Genomic DNA, 20,510 nt, shown 5'->3' with positions numbered 1-20,510 from the left:
TAAAGTTAGGATAATTGCGGTTGCTAGGATGATAGGTTGCTGGTACAGGTTGCTGCGATCTCTGAAAGTTGCTCACGAACTAAGCTGATTCACTAGAAATGGCATATTGATCAGTCTCATGGGCACCAGCACAAAGTTCACAAACACTAGTTATCTAATTAACTCCATAATTAGATAGAGAATCCACCTTCATCGTCAAAGCCTTAAGTTATGTAGCTATAGCAGTAGATGCATCCAACTCCAGAATTTCGGCTACCTTACCCTGAGATAGTCTCTGAGTAAGATTCTGGTATTCATTAGCAGCCATCAGTTCAATTAATTCATAAGCTTCATCGTAGCTTTTAGCCCACAAGGCGCCTCCTGATGCTGCATCAAGCATGGGTCTAGAAGTAGCACCCAAACCATTATAGAAACCGTTAATGATCATCCAGTCAGGCATCCCATGATGAGGACACTTCCTAAGCATCTCCGTATATCAATCCCAAGCCTCGCATAAAGATTCTCCAGATTGCTGAGCAAATTGAGTAAGTGTGTTTCTGATTGCAGCAGTCTTCGCCATAAGAAAGAATTTAGTTAAGAACTTTTGCGCAAGATCCTCCCATTTGGTGATAGACCCTGGTGGTAGAGAATGCAACTAGCACTTAACTTTATCCCATAGAGAGAATAAGAAAAGCCTCAACTTAATAGCATCTTCAGAAACTCCATTGAATTTGAAAGTGTCACAAATCTCGATGAAATCTCTGATGTGCATATTGGGGTCTTCTGTCGGAGAACCCCCAAACTGAACTGAGTTCTGTATCATCTGAATCGTGCTCGACTTGATCTCAAAGGTATTAGCTGAGATGGATGGTCGAACAATGCTAGACTGAATATCATTGATCTTCGGTTGAGAGTAGTCCATCAAAGCCTTTGGATTCGCTTCTGGTTCTCCCATTGCAATAAGAACTTCTTCTTCTTTCTCAACTAAGATCTCTTCTTCAACTTTCTCCTCGACTACAACTTCTTCCTCAGCTTGATCCGGTGTTCTCTTATGAGACTGAGAACGCGTATGCATACACGCTCGCTAGAGTACCTGAAACACGACAAGGAATTAAGTAAGTAATTGTAACACCCCCAGATCCGGGGTCAGGGATCCGGATCGTCACGGTCTTTCTTTCCACAATATCACTTCACTTAATTAACAATAAATAACCTCATGCTGTGACCCCACACTAACACACACCACAACCCGTTATAGTCTCAGAGATGAAATTGAAATAAGTACAAGTCTTTGAATCCACAATTTAAAAGTTATTACAACCCAAAAATGATTACTTAATAAGTTTACACTTAATTGCCATTATCTGCCACAAGTTATAATTATACACAATTGATTCCCAAAAGTAGAAGGTCTGATCTACAAATAGATCTACCTCTGCAGCTATAGCAGCTATGATCTCAACGGGAAGGCGCGGGGCGCTTCCCACGCTCTTGCGCTGGGTCTGCTTGAGTCTGGCCATCTTTCCTAACTGTTGTTGTGTGATGAAAAAATAAAGCAAGAGTGAGCATTACAGCTCGCAAGATAATATATAGTGTAAACAATAACGCAAGCATCTAAATGGATAAATTGCTGGAAACCTTTATCAGGTGAAAGATAATTACTTACTGGATATAAGCAAAAACAAGGGATGAAGTTATCAAATACTTCACTATACTTATATCATTTATAAAGCTACTTGAACTACCACTGTTCAAAGTATTATAGGTTTCAAAAGGTCATCCCATAGATGAGACCACAAGTTAAGACTTGAATAGATTCAATCTTTGAAATATTATTGAATGAAATAAAGTCTCGAGATACTTTATTTAGTCCCGATATATATATCCACATATATATCTCTTAAACATTTCCTGGAACCTCTGTTATGTAAAGTATGAACAGAGTTTGTAACATCCAATGAATTTTGGAAAGGAAAAGAATTTTGGCATAAACCCGATATCTTGCTGATCAGGCAAAGATACCAATAAGTAACCTTTTCTACTAGTAGATGGATGAATCCCCCATCGGTCATCACCCTGGCCACATAAGGACCTTGTGATGGACCGCCACCCGGCCTCTTACGCATTGATGGACTGCCACCCAGCCACTTACACTTTGATAGACCGTACCCCGGCCTGTCGCTTATGCCGACTCAATTAGAGGGACTTACTTCCCGAACGTTGGGCAAGTAATCAAATTGTTTTCTCAAAACAGCAACCACGTTACGAATGTAAAATACACCACAGAGCCGGATCCCCCAGGTTTTGAGCGAGTATTTAAATCCCCTTCGAAAGGAGGATCTTAAATATAAAAGAATGAGTTTTGGGATCCGCCCTAACTTTTAGAAATCATTTTGAAGACTCGAAAACATTTTTAAGAATGTTTGGAGTACTACTGATTTATTAAAATAAATCAGTCCCGATATATTAGAAATATCTGAATATTATTATTTAAATAATATTCTCATAAAGATAATCCTTATAAAAATAATCGAAGTAGAAGTTTTAAAACTTATACTTGAAATGAATAATAATTAACCAAAGATATACTTATACGAAAGTACGATCTTTATTTGAATAATCGAAAATAAGTTTAATTATCGAAACATTATTCTTTAATAAAATAAAGAATATTATTAAATAATAAGCGGAGTCATAATACCTCGAATGAATATTATAAATAATATTCATTAAATAAAATAAACGGAGTCATACATCCTCAAATGAATATCCAATTAATAATCATTAAATAGAATAAACAGAGTCATAAGTCCTCGAATGAATATTTAAATAATATTCATTAAATAAAATAAAGTTATCGAATAAACCTTATTCTATCAATAGTTTTGAAAACTATATCCATATATATATAAATATATATATATAATATACTCGGGAGCATCGACTCCCGGTTTAGAAAATGTTCGCCTTTGGGTCCCCTATACTAAGGGTATACGCCACTACTATTTATCTCTAGCATAGGTATTATGCAACTAATAAGCATTTGAACCAAAAGATATATAAATCAAGAATACGAAACAGGCATGCATATATACGAATGTTGAAAATTCTTCTCCTTGAAATGAGAAAAAGCCGAGAGCAATGTTGAAGAATGAAATGATTTTGTGTTTTTGATTTGTTTTGCCTAGCTTGGTTGATTTTGTGTTTTTGATTTGTACGAATACCATACTACCAGACATCCACAAAAGAGATAGAAGCTGAATAGACACCAGTTATATTGAGACCCTATACGTCTATAGAATTTGACAACATAACGGTTAATGCACAAGTTATCTATCGTGATTATATAGGACAAGTAAGATGGTTAAAATTACCTACGAATTATGTATAATAATTACATGAACCTATGCTAGCATAGCAAGTTCTAAACCCTTAAATTCACTTTCGCTTCATCAAAGATTAACACGCTATCTTATAAGTTCACGACGCTCATAAGACATATAAGCACAACCAATACTAGGTTATCATACAGTCACCACACAGTAAGGCATTGAAATAAATTAACTAAAGAAATCCATAAAACCAAGTACGAAACAGAAGTAATGGTTCACGAATAAGAAAACTAGCATCCAAAGTTACAACTTAAAACAAAGAATCACAAGAATAAACTAGATCTTCTTCGTCTTGGTAGAGTTGTGCTCTACGGTCTTCTTACGCCTTCTCCTTAAGCTCTTATACGTCTCGTTATGAAAAACGAACATAAGTTATGTATATATAACAGTCCATGCAGAGTAGAAGTCCAACGGATCAAAATTCCATAAGAAACAGGATTTTACTTTCTCGACCTGGTGCGGGCGCGCGCTTGACCAGCGCGGGCGCGCTAATAGTCTCCCATCCTGGCGTAGCCGTGCGCTATCACAGCGCGAGCGCGCCGTCTCTCTGGAGAAACTTTTGACTTCTTCCTTTTTCTTGTTGATTTGAGCTGGTCATTTCATGAGAATTTATTCTAGACACCATCCTAACACCAAATTAGCATCCAAACAATGCCAATTCGCCTGTATTTCTGATACATGCCTGAAATGCAAAAATACTATAAAAACACGTTAAAAACACTAACAACTTGAGTACAATACATCAATCCAAAGCTTTACGGAGCATTATAAAGTGTCAAAAATGCCACTCAACAACTAGGCTCATGCAAGAACTGTCAGAAATAGGATAGATGATCCCTGTATCTAGCCATTTGAGAATTTCCTTCTTCACAACCTCTTTCATGATCGGATTAAGCCTTCTCTATTGCTCCACAGTAGGCTTGCTACCTTACTCTAGAAGAATTTTATGCATGCAATAAGAAGGGCTGATTCCCTTGATATATGTTATAGTCCACCCAATTGCCGATTTGAACTCTCTCAGAATTTTTAAGAGCTTTTCCTCATCACTACCTGAAAGGTTAAATGCAATAATAACATGCAAAGTAGATGCATCACCTAAAAAAGCATACCTTAAGTGTTCAGGAAATGGTTTAAACTCAAGTATAGGAGCTTCATCAATAGATGGCTTGAGGCGCTTTGGAGACTTGTTCAGCTCCTCCAATCCAAGAGATTCAAAAGGCATATCCAGCCTTCGCTTCCAAGGAGAAGCATTGAAATATTGCAAATGTTCATCACCTTCATCATCTTCACTATTTGAATTCCCCAACAAGGCCTTCTCTAAGGCATCAGACCTTAGCACTTGATCAAGTTCTGAAGTAACCACAGAATCGACCAATTTCACTTTTAAGCACTCCTCATTATCAGTAGGGAATTTCATGGCATTGAAAATATTGAACATCACATCCTGATCCAGTACTCGCATAGTGAGCTCACCCTTCTGCACATCAATCAAGGTTCGGCCTGTAGCCAAGAATGGCCTTCCTAAGATTATGGGAATCTTCTTATCCTCCTCGAAATCAAGAATTACAAAATCCGCGGGAAAGATGAAATTGTCTACCTTGACCAAAACATCCTCCACAATTCCTCGTGGATATATAATAGAACGATCGGCCAACTGCAAGGACATATAAGTAGGCTTTGGATCAGGTAAGTCCAACTTCTTGAAGACAGACAAAGGCATCAGATTGATGGTAGCTCCCAAATCACATAAACATTTGTCGAACGACAAGTTTCCAATAGTGCAAGGAATAGTGAAGCTGCCAAGGTCTTTAAGCTTCGGAGGCAACTTATGATGCAGCACAGCACTGCATTCCTCTGTAAGAGCAATGGTCTCTAATTAATCTAGCTTCACTTTCTGAGAGAGAATACATTTCATAAACTTTGCATAGCTAGGCATTTGTTTAAGAGCTTCAGCGAAAGGTATGTTGATATGAAGTTTCTTGAAAACTTCCAGGAACTTAGCAAATTGCTTATCCAACTTTTGCTTCTGCAGCCTCTTAGGAAAAGGAGGTGGAGGATAGACCTATTTTTCCCCTGTATTACCCTCAGGAGGAGTGTTAACAATAGTTGTCTTCCTTGGTTCCACTTTTGCTTCCTTCTGCACTTCTTCTTCAAGCACAACTTTAATTTCTAGAACTGGAGATTTTTTAGGATTTGCAACCTTCACATACCTCAATATAATTGCCTTATCTGCTCCTTAGCATCCCTTTTGTCTGGTACTTCAATGTCACTAGGGAGTGTACCAGGTTGTCGATTCAGTAAGGCATTGGTAATTTGCCCAATTCGATTCTCCAAGGTCTTAATAGAAACTGCTTGGCTCTTGCACATGAGCCTCAACTCCTCCAATTCAGATTTTTCATTAGATTGTGGTAGCTGCTGAAGTTAGAGTTATTGTCTTGGTGCATATTGCGGATGTTGAAAACTAGGAGGGTTGTATTGCTTTGCTGCATACTGCTGATAAGGCTGTTTCACCGCATTCTGAGTGTTGTTCCCACTGAAATTAGGATGCTTGCGGTTGTTGGGATGATAGGTGACAGGATCTGGTTGCTGCGACCTCTGAAAGTTGCTCACCAACTGAGCTGATTCACTAGAAATAGCACACTGCTCTGTCTCATACGCACCAGCACAAAGCTCACAGACACTAGTGATCTGATTAACTCCAAAATTAGCCAAGGAATCCACCTTCACCATCAAAGCCTGAAGCTGAGCAGCTATAGAAATAGATGTATCCACTTCCAGAATTTTTGCTACCTTACCTTGAGGTATTCTCTGAGTTGGGTTCTGGTATTCATTAGCAGCCATCAGTTCAATCAATTCATAAGCTTCATCGTAGCTTTTGGCCCATAAGGCTCCTCCTGATACTGAATCAAGCATGGGTCTAGAAGTTGCACCCAACCCATTATTAAAGCAGTTAATGATCATCCAGTCAGGCATCCCATGATGAGGACACTTCCTAAGCATCTCTTTGTAGCAATCCCAAGCTTCACATAAAGATTCTCCAGATTGTTGTGCAAATTGAGTAAGAACATTCCTGATTGTAGTAATCTTTGCCATAGGGAAGAATTTAGTGAGGAACTTCTGAGCAAGATCTTCTCAAGTAATAATAGAGCCTGGTGGTAGAGAATGCAACCAACACTTAGCCTTATCTCTCAGAGAGAATGGGAAAAGCCTCAGCTTTATAGCATCTTCGGTAACTTTATTGAACTTGAAAGTGTCGCAGATCTCGATGAAATCTCTAATGTGCATGTTGGGATCTTCTATAGGAGAACCCCCAAACTGAACTGAGTTATGTATCATCTGAATCGTACTCGACTTGATTTCAAAGGTGTTAGTCGCGATGGCTGGCCTGATAATACTAGACTGAATATCATTGATCTTCGGCTTAGAATAGTCCATCAAAGCCTTAGGATTCGCTGCTTGATCTCCTATTATGACTAAAGCTTCTTCTTCAACTTTCTCCTCAATAAAAACTTATTCAACCTTCTCTTCAACAAGAACTTCTTCAACTACTTCCTCCGCTTTATCCAGTATTCTCTTGCGAGATCGAGAATGCGTTAGCATACACGCTCTCTAAAATACCTGAAATACAACAAGTACCCAAGTAAGTGACAATATCCAAGTCAGTGAACTTTAACGACCACTGATGACAAGCACATAAACTACAAATTAACACTGATATTAGGTCCAAAAGGTACATACAGAGGGGGGTGAATGTATGTTCTTCGTTTTTCGTTATTTAATTGTAGTGGAAAATAAAACTCGAAAATGAAATAAACAAACACGAGGAGATTCACGAAATAATTCTTATTATTAAGAAATTAAACGGTAAAGGGTTGCTTACAACTCTGAATATAAATAATTCGAAACAACAAATATAGAGAGAACCAAAAACAATAACTATCAATCTAGGGTCATATCTATCACTCTAAGAATTTAAAACTCTTATCAAATGATATTAAATACAATCAAGAGAGCTTTAAATAATGAGTGTTACAAGTTTATAAGGCTTTAATTGGTGTGGAACAAATTGGACATGACCTATCCTTGTAAAATGAAGTTTTCAAAGTGAGTTGAGATAAATTTGCAAGAGCTTTGCACTTTGTAAAAAATGGAGGAGATATAGATCCAATTGTTGCTGATTGATTATATAGATTGGTAGGCTGGAGAGAGAAGAGGGACACGTGGCTGATTTTAGTCCATATATTTTGAATTCATAGCCTTGAAAAATTGTATCCTGCGACCTATAATTTTGGTTCAACTGGCGACTATAGTTTTTCAACCTGCGCTATATTTTTAATTAACCTGCGCCTTGTTTTGTCTTTTAAATCAACAACATGCGCCTTGTTTTTTATTTTTAACCTGCGCTTCATTTTATTCTTCAACCTGCGATGTGAAGAAAAAACAAAGGCAATTTCTATACTTTATTTTGAATTTCAGTGCAACCTGCGACTTGGGAACAACCAACTATTTTTGAATACACAGAGGAGATGCACCCCTTTCTATTATTTCTTTATTCGAACAAAACGAAGCAAGCTGTATTGATTTGCTTTTGACTTCATTGTATGACATGCAGGTACATGAGATGTTCACTCAGGAAAAACAAAGGTGCCAGGGCAGTAGACTGTGTTGCACGCGCCAGAAAACAACAAGGGGGAAGCGGACTGTCGTCGCGCACGCGCGTCGCGGGAGAGTAGAAAACAGACAAACAAATCTGCCACTTTCTGATTTGTACAACAATTTTTTCTTCTGTTTGATACTTTGCACTGCTGTTATCATTTCCCAAAAGAAAATACATGCATTTATTTTATCTTGCTAAGCTGCTAATTCACTCCTGTTAATTTCACACACACACCCCGTCCATTCTTTTCTTTTTATTTCTCCAAACAGTTACATGCATGCAAGAGAAATCAACTCGAATTTTCAGGAATAAAATAAAATAAAAAATTAAACATTGGTTCTTAATTTAATTAAATAAATAAATTTAATTTCATTTCATTTATTTATTTAACTAAAAATCAAATCTAAATTTATTTTTCCAAAATTAAAAGTTGATATTAGATTAAATAAGTAAATGATTTGAGTTTCATTTATTCATTTAATAAAAATCAATTTTTAATTTAATTATTTTAAAATCAATTGTGATATAAAATTAATAAATAAATGACATAGTTTCCATTTATTCATTTAAGAAAAAATCAGTCATTGATTAAAAATAAATCCTGTAAATATTAGAGCTGTACTCTTCTGTATCTGCAGGCCTTTTAATCTCCAGAATTTTGTACCTTAATATATTTCCAGACTCCTCGAGTACAAAAACCACTTAACAGTCTTCCTAAAAATAATACTCTGTTTCCTTTCATGGATCACTGATGTCTCGTGCACGGGTTTGGTTCACAGACGACTAGTTCCGCTCTCAGGCCTTCGTATTATACCCGTACAAACCACTGTTAAGACTACTACCAAATATAACCAACTTCACTAGGAATCCTTGAGGTCTTCACACTGATTCTGATAACTGCTTCGAATGACTCCAACATTATTCATCCGATGCCTGAACATATTAATGAACTTCTTACGGATCATTGTTGACGTATTCTTCACTACAGCTAACAAAACATTTTGTGCATATACCCAATAAACAATCTGTACTGATCCTGGTGGAACATAGATTATTTCAAAATCCTTGTTCTATGTTGAGTTATCCAAACCAGTATTGTTGAGTTATACGTACAGCTTTAATCTTGCTCAACAATCTTTCCCTATTTGACTGTTACAATCGACGGTCAAATAATAATGGAGAAGCAATAATTTGGAGGATAACTCAACTAACCTTATCCAAAAATCTTCAATCAGCTTTTAACTTTCAATCCTGGAATTGGAAATAATATTATCTTATATCTACCGCATCTTTAATAAACATTCAGTTTCAGCAGAGAACAGATTTTTCTCTCCCTTATGTAAAGTTACATATAGATACATCTTCTAAACACAGTCTTCAATAACCTTCAGATCTTCCCATAAAGCACATAGAAAACATTTTGGAATCTAGAACCAAAACCCAATAATCTCTCCCCTAAGATGAAAAATCCCTTCCTTAGTATAATAAAGTTAGAAATCCCTCTTCTTAGTTACAGAAAGACTATCGGTCCATAATTTTGTTATAATCTCTCCCCCTTAATTGAGAAATCCTTCAAAATGTATTCAGAGTAAAACCTTAGGATCAACCAACCAAGTGAAGAGACTATTTGGTAACCATTTCTCACAGTATAAGTGTATGATTTCTGTTTAGTGATCTCACATTATGTTTTACTTCACTCTACACTCAAGTGTTTGTCACCCAGTCTCACAGTGTGTAACTCACTCAAAGCTCCAAACATCCAAGTGTACCTGCGAGAAAATCCTTTTCATAGAAAAGTTGCATTCCACCTTCAAGGATGAAAACTCTCAGTCAAGAGATTCAGAAATGTTCCTTCTGAGAGGGGAAATTAGGATTCTTTTAAGTGGCAGAATTCCTGATATCCCTCAACTTCCATGAAGAAGTATACCTCATAAACTCGTCAGATGATATCTGAGTCCTTTTTTACGAGCTGCAATTTTGACAAAGTCAAAATCATTTCCAGATTTGAATTCTGGGAAGATAACCAATAATCAATGATATGTCATTAGGGATCAAAGATTTCTTCTAAAGTTTGTGAGGACTTATCAAAGTCTCCAACCAGGATCATATGTTATCATTCAAGATCAAAGATAAATATTAGAACATGATACATGATTTCAACCTATTTCCATTGACCTTGATATGGTTTGACAATGATTGTTGCGTCAATACCTGCCTTATGTGTGTGAATCTCACATGTGCATTTGAAACATTTTAAACAAGGGGTAGTGACTCGTATACATATGCCTTGGATGACAGGCAAATTTTTAATAGATAACATTTTTATTGGGAGAATGCACCTAGCAACTGTTTATATGCCTTTTTCAGCTCTATATCCTTTTGATAGAATACAGATGGGCTTACAGATGTCTCAGGTTATAGATACTCCACTTCTTTGTGAGAGACAGAGCTGTAAGGTTGACATTTCCTTCCTTATGTGGTGCTTCTTGGCACTATCTTCCTCATTCTCAACACAACTCCAAAACTAAATGGTAATTTTGTCTGATCACTGAGTTGATATCTCAAGTAAATTAAGTGAATCAGAGCAAAATCTGAGGGATGTATCAGAGTAAGGTAATGGAATACTGTTTGAGAAGTGTTTGGTTCTAATGACTTGGGTTATAACCTATGAGGTTTGATAGGCTCTTAGTTAGTTCCTAAAATCACTGAGGGTGTTGAAGATCACAAACATCCGAAGTACAATATTAGAGAATTTGATGATCAAGAACAGAGTGATTTCAGAATCAGAGATCTTTTACCTTTACTTACCATAATCTGGATTCATGAAGGATGTCTCAGATGATCATGCTTTCTGATTCTTTTGACAATGCTACTCAATCAAATCTCATTAGCTCAAAACAGTTCAAGTTAGTCCAATACAGATAAACACTATAGAGGAAAGGGAGTGAACATTGTTCCAAACTTATAAGAATTGCAAAAGGTAATTAGAGTATAAGAAATATGTTTGGATCTCATATCCAGAACAGAGTATAAGCATAGCAAGATCATAAGAGTTACATACAGGATCAACATATAAGTCATAAAATTAATTAATTATGCCAAGAGTATATCCAACAAGTATGCACCAATTAATTAGTCAACACAAGACTAAGCCAATTAAAAACTACTCATGACATAATCATGTCACAACTATAACTAGTCATGTTGCATATTTATTCTAGCACAAGACAGACAGAGTTATTCTAGCATAAAAAGAGAATCAGAGTGACCAAGGAATCTGTTGTCAGAGTTACCTGGGATCTGAAACTCAACAATCATACAAAATTACTCAGAAAACATGATATAATCACATAAAGTATAACATAGTAATCAATCTAGCTACAAAGAATCTTAAGCAGGATCTAAGCCTATAAATCAGAGTTATGATAAGATCACAAATGGGATTACAGGGTCTTAGATCAGAGTGCATACAATATTGATATGTGTGTGCTAAAATAAATATCAATATCAAGAGTGTTTGTATCGGAGAAAACATATAGCATGTAAACATTCAAACAACTCATATATTGCATCAAAAACTCTTACTTACCACTAGCATTTTACATGTAAAGCATGGTAATCAGTTAGTTTCAAAACAAGTTTACAAACATGGATTTATATATAATGAGTATAGATATGTAAACTTACTTTCCCATGTTGTTAACTTAGATTTGTATGAAATTACTTGTTTTGCTCCCTCTGAGTTGTTGTTGAATCAAATCTAAGATTTGGTGCTTTGAGGGGAATAAATATTGAACTTGTACCATAATCTGAATCTGGACCAACCCCTATTATATTCAGAAATAGCTTCAGGCTTCTTTTCCCTCTTGGAAAGATCTTAACTATTTAAAGATTGTGATCTATCCTTGAATCTGGGAACAAGCCTTCACAAATTTAATCTTCAAATTGATTGAGTTCATCTTGCATGGAAATCACTCAATCTAGATCTCCAAGAGCTTCACTGCTTCTTTTGGTTCCATTTGTGATAGAAAATCAGAATTTATTCAATTATTTGCAGCAGCTCTTCTAGCCCTTACTCCAGTAGTAGAAACATTAAGTACCAAATGCCAAAGATGGTCTTTACTCCAGTCTTTACATCTTGGTAGACTTGCTTTTGATGACTCTACATTTCCAGTATTAAGTTGAGTCTGACTAGTAGATCCTTGTTCTTCTTCTTCTGATCTTCTAGCCTTTACTCCAGTATCAAAATTACTGAGTATTATATGACAAGGATGGTTTTTATTCCATTCTTATGTCTTGGTAGACTAGCTCTTGATGATTCAGTATTTTTAGAATTATGTTAAGTCTGACTAGTAGATCCTTGTTCTTTTTCTTCTTCCGATCCTCTAGCATTTAATCTAGTATCAAAAACACCAAATATCAAGTGCCAAGGATGGTTTTTACACTATTCTTACGTCTTGGTAGACTAGTTCTTGATAACTCATCATTTTCAAAATTATGTTGAGTCTGACCAGTGGATCTTTGTTCTTCTTCTTTTGCTCCCCCTGAGTTGTTGTCAGCATGATCTAGAATCTAAAGCTTATGGATTGGTTCCAAAGATGGTATGATTGTGCTTCTTTTAGTTTCCACTATCATTACTTGTATCCGAACCACTTCCACTATCACCACTATCAATTAATCCTTCAGAATCTGAATCTTAAAAACTAGTTCCAGAAATAGATTGACTATCTTTGCTTGTCTCGGGACCATTCCCATCAGAGTCTGAATCAGAATTGTGATCATTAACAAGATCATTTGCATTAATATCTTCATTTGGAATAACTTCAGGTTTATCTTCATCATCAGAAAGATCTTCAACATCTAGATTGTCTAAATTGTCTTCCTTCTGATTACTTGGGAGCTTGCTGTCATTAAATTTTAATAATGACAAAAATACAATCTCATAATCAAACATGACTCACTATCCACTAAGTCTACTACCAATTATGATATTCAATCAAGAACTCATTAATTGTTAGACTCCATGAAAATTGAATTATGTTCAACTATGCTACACACATGATTTTGAACTTAGTGAGTTTTTCAGAAAAGGCAATTTAAAAAGATCTCACTATTATCAAAATCTCACCACTATCTTGTGATAAAAATATTAACAAAATTTGTCAACAAATTTATTCAAGTATGTAGTGCTACATAACTCACCATTAACTAGTGATAAAACTATTAACAAGAATTGTTACTAGATTTATGAGAAGTTTACAGTGCTACAAATATCACCACCAACTAATGATATGACTCGTCAAGAGTTTATGATGTTACATATATCACCACTAACTAATGATATGAATTATCAAGAGTTTATAATGCTACATATATCACCTTTTAACTAATGATATGAATTATCAAGAGTTTATGGTGCTACAAAACTCATCACTAACCACTGAAAAAGATTCTCAATAGTGTAATGCTACTATACTCATCACAAACCACTGAAATAAATTATCAGAGGTGTAATGCTGCTAAACTCATCTCAAACCACTAAATAAATCATCAGAGGTGTGCTGCTGCTAATATCATCACGAACCACTGAAATAAATTATCAGAGGTGTGATGTTGCTAATCTCATCACAAACCACTGAAATGAATTATCATAGGTGTGATGTTGCTAATCTCATCACAAACCACTGAAATAGATTATCAGAGGTGTGATGCTGCTAATCTCATCACAAACCACTGAAATAGATTATCAGAGGTGTGATGCTGCTAATCTTATCACAAACCACTGAAATACATTATCAAAGGTGTGATGCTGCTAATACTTTGACAATTTGACTTGTGGAGAAAATAATAAAGTTGAATGCTTAAAGGTCCATAAATCAAACTATTAAAGTAGAAACTCAACAAATAACTACAACATATATTCAATAAATATATGCATTTAAATATTGAGTGAAAGATGACATTCCTGATTTCACGCCATATCCCGTAGTGATTCCTTTGATGTCATCTCCAACGGTTACTACTGGGCCAGCTCACTTGTCCACTTCTGATAGCAGGGCTCTATCCTCGAACTCTTGTGTATTAAACATCCAATGTTCAAAATCCACATGGTTCGCTTCACTTTTGCTTGCCCTGTCTACATTATGGATCAAGTTTTCTTTGGTACCCAAACTAAATTGGGTCCAGGGGACTTAGAGAGATTCACAGTTTGAGCAATATCATATGCAAATTTAACATTCTTTTATTTCTCACCGACTGACTCCTTCTTTTCTTTGAAAGCCTTAAGAATGCCTTTAGACTTCCAAGTAGAGGTTTCCTTCCTAACCTTAGGAGGACTGACAGTCTTTGCCCTATCATGCTTTCTACTCATGTTCTTATCATTATGCTTACAAGTAGTGGATGGCAAATGCATCAAGTTAAGATAAGACAACAAGGTATTAAAAGCACATGGCATACATTTAGATTTATGACATGATGTATGAGAACTAGGCATGGTAGGCATGTTATGCTTATTATGAACTTTACCTTTATCTACTTTACTCACAGTACGTGCATATGCAAGATGCGAAGCAGAATTACATTTAAAGCATAACTTCCTAAAAGAATTAGGTTTTAGCTGATCTTCATTTTTAATGCAAACACCTAACTTCCCATTTCTATTGCATCTGTTTTTCTTTTTAGCCTTGTGAACATCTCTATCATCTAAGTGAGTTTTAGGTTCATCATTAGAAGTTGACTCCTTAGATGACTCTACGGTTGACTCATCATCACTAGAGACATAATCCTCAACAAGCACCTCAACTTCATTGAAAGAATCAGGAATGGCCTTTTTGCATAAGAAATTATTGGCCTTTTCAGAAGTTTGTGATGTATTTGAAGAGTTTGATTTACCATTATCAATACTCTCTGATTCTATCACATGTTTATGTCTAATATCACTGGATCCAATGTCACTTATGGCTCCATCGATTTGGCTGTCAATAATTTCCTTTGTAGTAGAGTCTTGATAAGCTTTCAACTTTGATTCTAACTCAGCTATCTGACTCCTACGGACAACATCTAAATCCTCACTGGCTTTGACCATGTTCTCTAGGCATTCATTACGTTTCTTAATATTATCTAATTCAATAGTAATTAGGCCTAGTTCTTCTTGTCTAGTGAGCAGCAATCTATTTTTAGATTTTATTCTATTTATTTCCTCTTTAAAGCTGGTCACACTAACATGAAGTTGAAACAATTCTACTCTTCTATCCTTATCACAATATTTACAATCATGCCAGGATATATTAGTAGTGGTCTCAGAAGATACATGCGATGAAGAGGTTTCCATTGATGTTGGATCATTACATTCTTCTTCCTCTGCATCTGTACCATTCCAGTGCTTTACATCACTGACTAATTCTTTGTCCTGATGCTTCTTCTGTCCATCTTCATTCCTTCTCAGACAAGCTTATTTCTCATTTGCTTGTGTGGAATCTTTCAGTTCACTATTAGAGTGTCCCTTTTCTTCATCATCACACAATTCATGTGTGCTTCCTCCAATCAACTGTTCCTTACAGCATTCACTGGATACCGACTCTGTAGATTCTCCATCTCCAAGATCTTGACTGTCTCCACTAGATGACTTGACCGTATATTTGGAATTTTTTCTGAATTTAATTGCACTACATTTTGAAGCCATCTCAAACATAGTTTGATCTTCTAATTTCTCAAGCTCTTCCAAAGTATAATAGTCATCTGCAGCTTCTTCATTTCCAGTCAGATTTGATCCACTTGTACAAGTTTCCGAAGTCAGTGATCCTTCAATATTTTCTTCAGGACTTATGTATTCCTCTGCTACAGGACATGTTGATTCATTTATGGTCTTGTTCTTGTTGTTCACTGTCTCAGACCTATTTTTGACATTTCTCTGCTTTTCCTCAGCTTCATAGGTCTTTAACTTGTCATAAAGCTCATCCAATGACATTGTATTGAAATCCAATCCTTCTCTGTTGGATGACACTTTATTTTTCAAATGATTGGGCAAGGTAAAAGTAAACTTTCTGTTTATCTGTTTCTGTGAGTATTTCTTCCGTAGTGTACTCATCTCATCCAGAAGTTGGGTATACCTTCCAAGCAACTGTTTGATACTTTCACCGGAAAGAGATTTAAACTCTTTGTACTCAGACATCAGAAAATTCAATATGTTCTTGTCTTCAGTTCCCTTCACTATAGCTTCAATGGTTTCCCACATGTGTTTAGCACTAAAACAATCCTTGATCCGATGATGCATGTTGGGATCCATTGACTCAACTAAAATTGATCGAAGACTTGTATCCAAAGAAACTAATTCCTTATCCCTATCAGTGTATTCAGACGGATCCTTTAGGATAAACTCCTGAGGAACTCTACTCTCTGAATCTGTAGTTATAGAAATGTCCTTTCTTGGTACAAACAAACCACTCTCTAAAATTCCCTTGTAATCACGGTTTACTACTGAAATAAATAGAGTCATATTTTTCTTCCACAATTTATAGCTGTTTTCACTGACATTACTAAAGGAAGGAACCTTGATGCCATTAACTGTCCGAATACTCATATTTTCAGATCTACAAAAATTCTGCAATATAAGGTCTCAAAATACGATAATCCAAACAGTCAAAATCCACCAATACCAATCAATCAACCAATCCACAACAATCAAGAACACTACGATCACAAATTAATCCAAATCATTTCTACACACCGAAAGCACTCCCAAACTCCGCAATAACCAAAACAAACACAGAACTTACCAATCTTACGGATCTGATCTATATATCGATCAGTAGGCTCTGATACCAATTTTTAGGTCCAAAAGGTACATACAGAAGGGTGGTGAATGTATGTTCTTCGTTTTTCATTAATTATTTGCAGCGAAAAATAAAACTCGAAAACGAAATACACAAACACAAGGAGATTCACGGAATAATTCTTATTATTAAGAAATTAAACTGTAAAGGGTTGCTTACAACTCTGAATATAAATGATTTGAAGTAACAAATATAAAGAGAACCAAAAACAATAACTATCAATCTAGGGTTCTATCTATCACTCTAAGAATTTAAAACTCTTATCAAATGATATTAAATACAATCAAGAGAGCTTTAAATAATGAGTGTTACAAGTTTGTAAGGCTTTAATTGGTGTGGAACAAATTGAACATGACCTCTCCTTGTAAAATAAAGTTTTGAAAGTGAGATTAGATAAATTTGCAAGAGCTTCGGACTTTGTAAAAAATGAAGGAGATATAGATCCAATTGTTGCTGATTGATTATATAGATTGGTAGGCTGGAGAGAGAAGAGGGACACGTGGCTGATTTTAGTACATATATTTTGAATTCACAGCCTTGTAAATTGTATCCTGCGACCCATAATTTTGGTTCAACTGGCGACTATAGTTTGTCAACCTGCGTTGTATTTTTAATTAACATGCGCCTTGTTTTGTCTTTTAAATCAACAGTCTGCACCTTGATTTTTTCTTTTTAACCTGTGCTTCATTTTTATCCTTCAACCTGCGACGTGAAAAAAAAACAAAGGCAATTTATATGCTTTGTTTTGAATTTCAGTGCAACCTGCGACTTGCGAACAACCAACTATTTTTGAATACACAAAAGAGATGCACCCCTTTTTTTATTTCTTTATTCGAACAAAATGAAGCAGGCTGTATTGATTTGCTTTTGACTTCATTGTATGACATGAAGGTACAAGATATGTTCACTCGGGAAAAAAAGTGCCAGGGAAGTAGACTGTATCGCACGCGCCAGAAAACAATAAGGGGGAAGGGGACTGTCGCCGCACGCGCCCGTCGCGGGAGAGTAGAAAACAGACAAACAAGTCTGCCACTTTCTGATTTGTATAGCAATTTTTTCTTTTGTTTGATACTTTGCACAACTGTGATCATTTCCCAAAAAAAAAATACATGCATTTGTTTTGTCTTGCTAAGCTGCTAATTCACTCTTGTTAATTTCACACACACAGTCCATTATTTTCTTTTTATTTCTCCAAACAGTTAAATGCATGCAAAAGAAATCAACTTGAATTTTCATGAATAAAATAAAATAAAAAATTAACATTGATTTTTAATTTAATTAAATAAATAAATTCAATTTAATTTAATTTATTTATTTAACTAAAAATCAAATCTCAATTTATTTTTCCAAAATTAAAAGTTGAAATTAGATTAAATAAATAAATGATTTGAGTTTCATTTATTCATTTAATAAAAATAAATTTTTAATTTCATTATTTTAAAATCAATTGTGATATAAAATTAAATAAATAAATGAAATAGTTTCCATTTAATAAAAAATCAGTCATTGATTAAAAATAAATCCTGTAAATCCTAGATTTGTACTCCTCTGTATTTGCAGGCAAATCTCCAGAATTTTGTACCTTAATATATTTCTAGACTCCTCGAGTACAAAAACCACTTAACAGTCTTTCTAAAAATAATACTCCATTTCCTTTCACGGATCACTGACGTCTCGTGCACGAGTCTGGTTCAAAGACGACTAGTTCCGCTCTCAGGCCTTCGTATTAAACCAGTACAAACCACTGTTAAGTCTACTACCAAATATAACTAATTTCACTAGGAATCCTTGAGGTCTTCATACTGATTCTGACAACTCCTTCAAATGACTCCATCCTTATTCCTACGATGCCAGAACATATCAATGAACTTCATACGGATCACTGTTGATGTTTTCTTCACTGCAGCTATCAAAACCTTTTGTGCATATACCCAATAAACAGTCTGTACTGATCCTAGTGGAATACTGAACATAGATTATTTCAAAGTCCTTGTTCTATGTTGAGTTATCCAAACCAGTATTATTGAGTTATACGTACATCTTCAATCTTGCTCAACAACCGAGTCCCCGGCAGCGGTGCCAAAAACTTGTTAGGACGAAAATACGCGTTAATAGACATGCAAGTATATGCAATCGCAAGTAATATAGAATTCTTTCTAGTTCGTTCCCACAGAGACTGGTTTAGGTTAATTTCGATTAATGTACTTATGCAACAATGGTATGGTTATTATTCAATGCTAAGACGAATAACAAGTTTGGTTTTGATTAACTAAGATATTAACTAACATGCAATTAAGTAAGAGATTAAAAAGGGTTGATTTACTATATGAGACAAATATGGGATTCTAACTTCATTACTACTTCATTCAAAGTCATTGTTCTCAACCTTAGCATGCAATGGTGATGACAACTAATCAGACAACAGAAACTAGTAAACGCCAACTTTCGTTGTACGAATACCCTACTACCAGACATCCACAAAAGAGATACAAGCTGAATAGACACCAAGTATATTGAGACCCTATATGTCTATAGAATTTGACAACACAAAGGTTTAATGCGCAAGTTATCTATCATGATTACATAGGGCAAGTAAAATGGTTAAAATTACCTACGAATCATGCATAACAAATACATGAACCTATAATAGCTTACAAGTTCTAAACCTCTAAATTTATTGTCGCTTCATTAGAGATTAACACGCTATCTTATAAGTTCGCGATGCTCATAAGACGAATAAGCACAACCAATACTAGGATATCATACAATCACCACACACTAAAGTGTCAAAATAAATTAACTATTGAAATCCATAAGTAAACCGCTAGAACCTCACGATAACGATTAGCCCATAACCGAACTCATCATTACCGTGGGTTCCGATGAAAGCATGGTATAATAAACTAAGTCTTTATAAACTGAATAATAAACAAAGTATGTAATCCAGAGTAATAGGTTCAACAAAACAAGAAAACTAGCATCCAAGATTACAACTTAAAACAAAGAATCACAAGAATAAACTAGATCCTCTTCGCCTTGGTTGTATTTGTGCTCCTAGGTCTTCCTGATATCTTCTCCTTAAGCTCTGTTATTAAAAATGTTTTTAAGTTATCTTTATATAGCATCCCAATTAATCCAGAAGCCCAGAAAAACCATCTTATATTTATAACAGGATTCTAAAATCCCGACCTGGCGTGGGCGCGCGCTTCACCAGCGCGGGCGCGCTGTCCTTCTACTTCTCTAGCGCGGGCGCGCGCTAGCAAGGCGCGAGCGTGCCGACATTCTGGAAAAAACTAATTTGTTTCCTTTATTTTGCTGGTTCTCGATGGCATTCAACGAGAAATCTTCACAGACACCTTCCTAACACCAATTTAGCACCAAAGCAATGCTAAATCTCCTTGATCCCTTATCTACACCTGAAAAGCAAAAACACTATGAAATACATCAAAAACATAAAATACTTAAGTACAAAACACCAATTCAAGCCTTTATAGAGCATTCTAAGTAGACATAAATGCCACTTAATAGATTGATCTAACTCATCCAGTTCATCCAATGTATAAAACTCATCTTCTTCAAGTTCCAGAATGACCTGCTTCATTAGTTCCTTGTTCTTTTGCTCAATGCTTGAGACAGTTGGAGTCTGGATCT

General features: G+C 35.5%; 2 non-coding genes across 2 annotated transcripts; both read left to right on the top strand.

Annotated features, from left to right (window-relative positions):
• Nucleotides 1-437: 437 nt before the first annotated feature.
• Nucleotides 438-544, top strand: LOC141715567 (small nucleolar RNA R71). The gene has a single exon (XR_012572324.1). It is a non-coding gene; the product is annotated as a small nucleolar RNA R71 (small nucleolar RNA).
• A 5,798-nt stretch (nt 545-6,342) lies between these two features.
• On the top strand, nt 6,343-6,449 carry LOC141716205 (small nucleolar RNA R71). The gene has a single exon (XR_012572922.1). It is a non-coding gene; the product is annotated as a small nucleolar RNA R71 (small nucleolar RNA).
• Nucleotides 6,450-20,510: the final 14,061 nt, after the last annotated feature.

This window comes from Apium graveolens, chromosome 3 (assembly GCF_009905375.1).
Source record: "Apium graveolens cultivar Ventura chromosome 3, ASM990537v1, whole genome shotgun sequence".
NCBI lineage: Eukaryota > Viridiplantae > Streptophyta > Magnoliopsida > Apiales > Apiaceae > Apium > Apium graveolens.
Note: the sequence above shows the minus strand (reverse complement) of the source record. Positions and strands in the feature narration are given on the sequence as shown.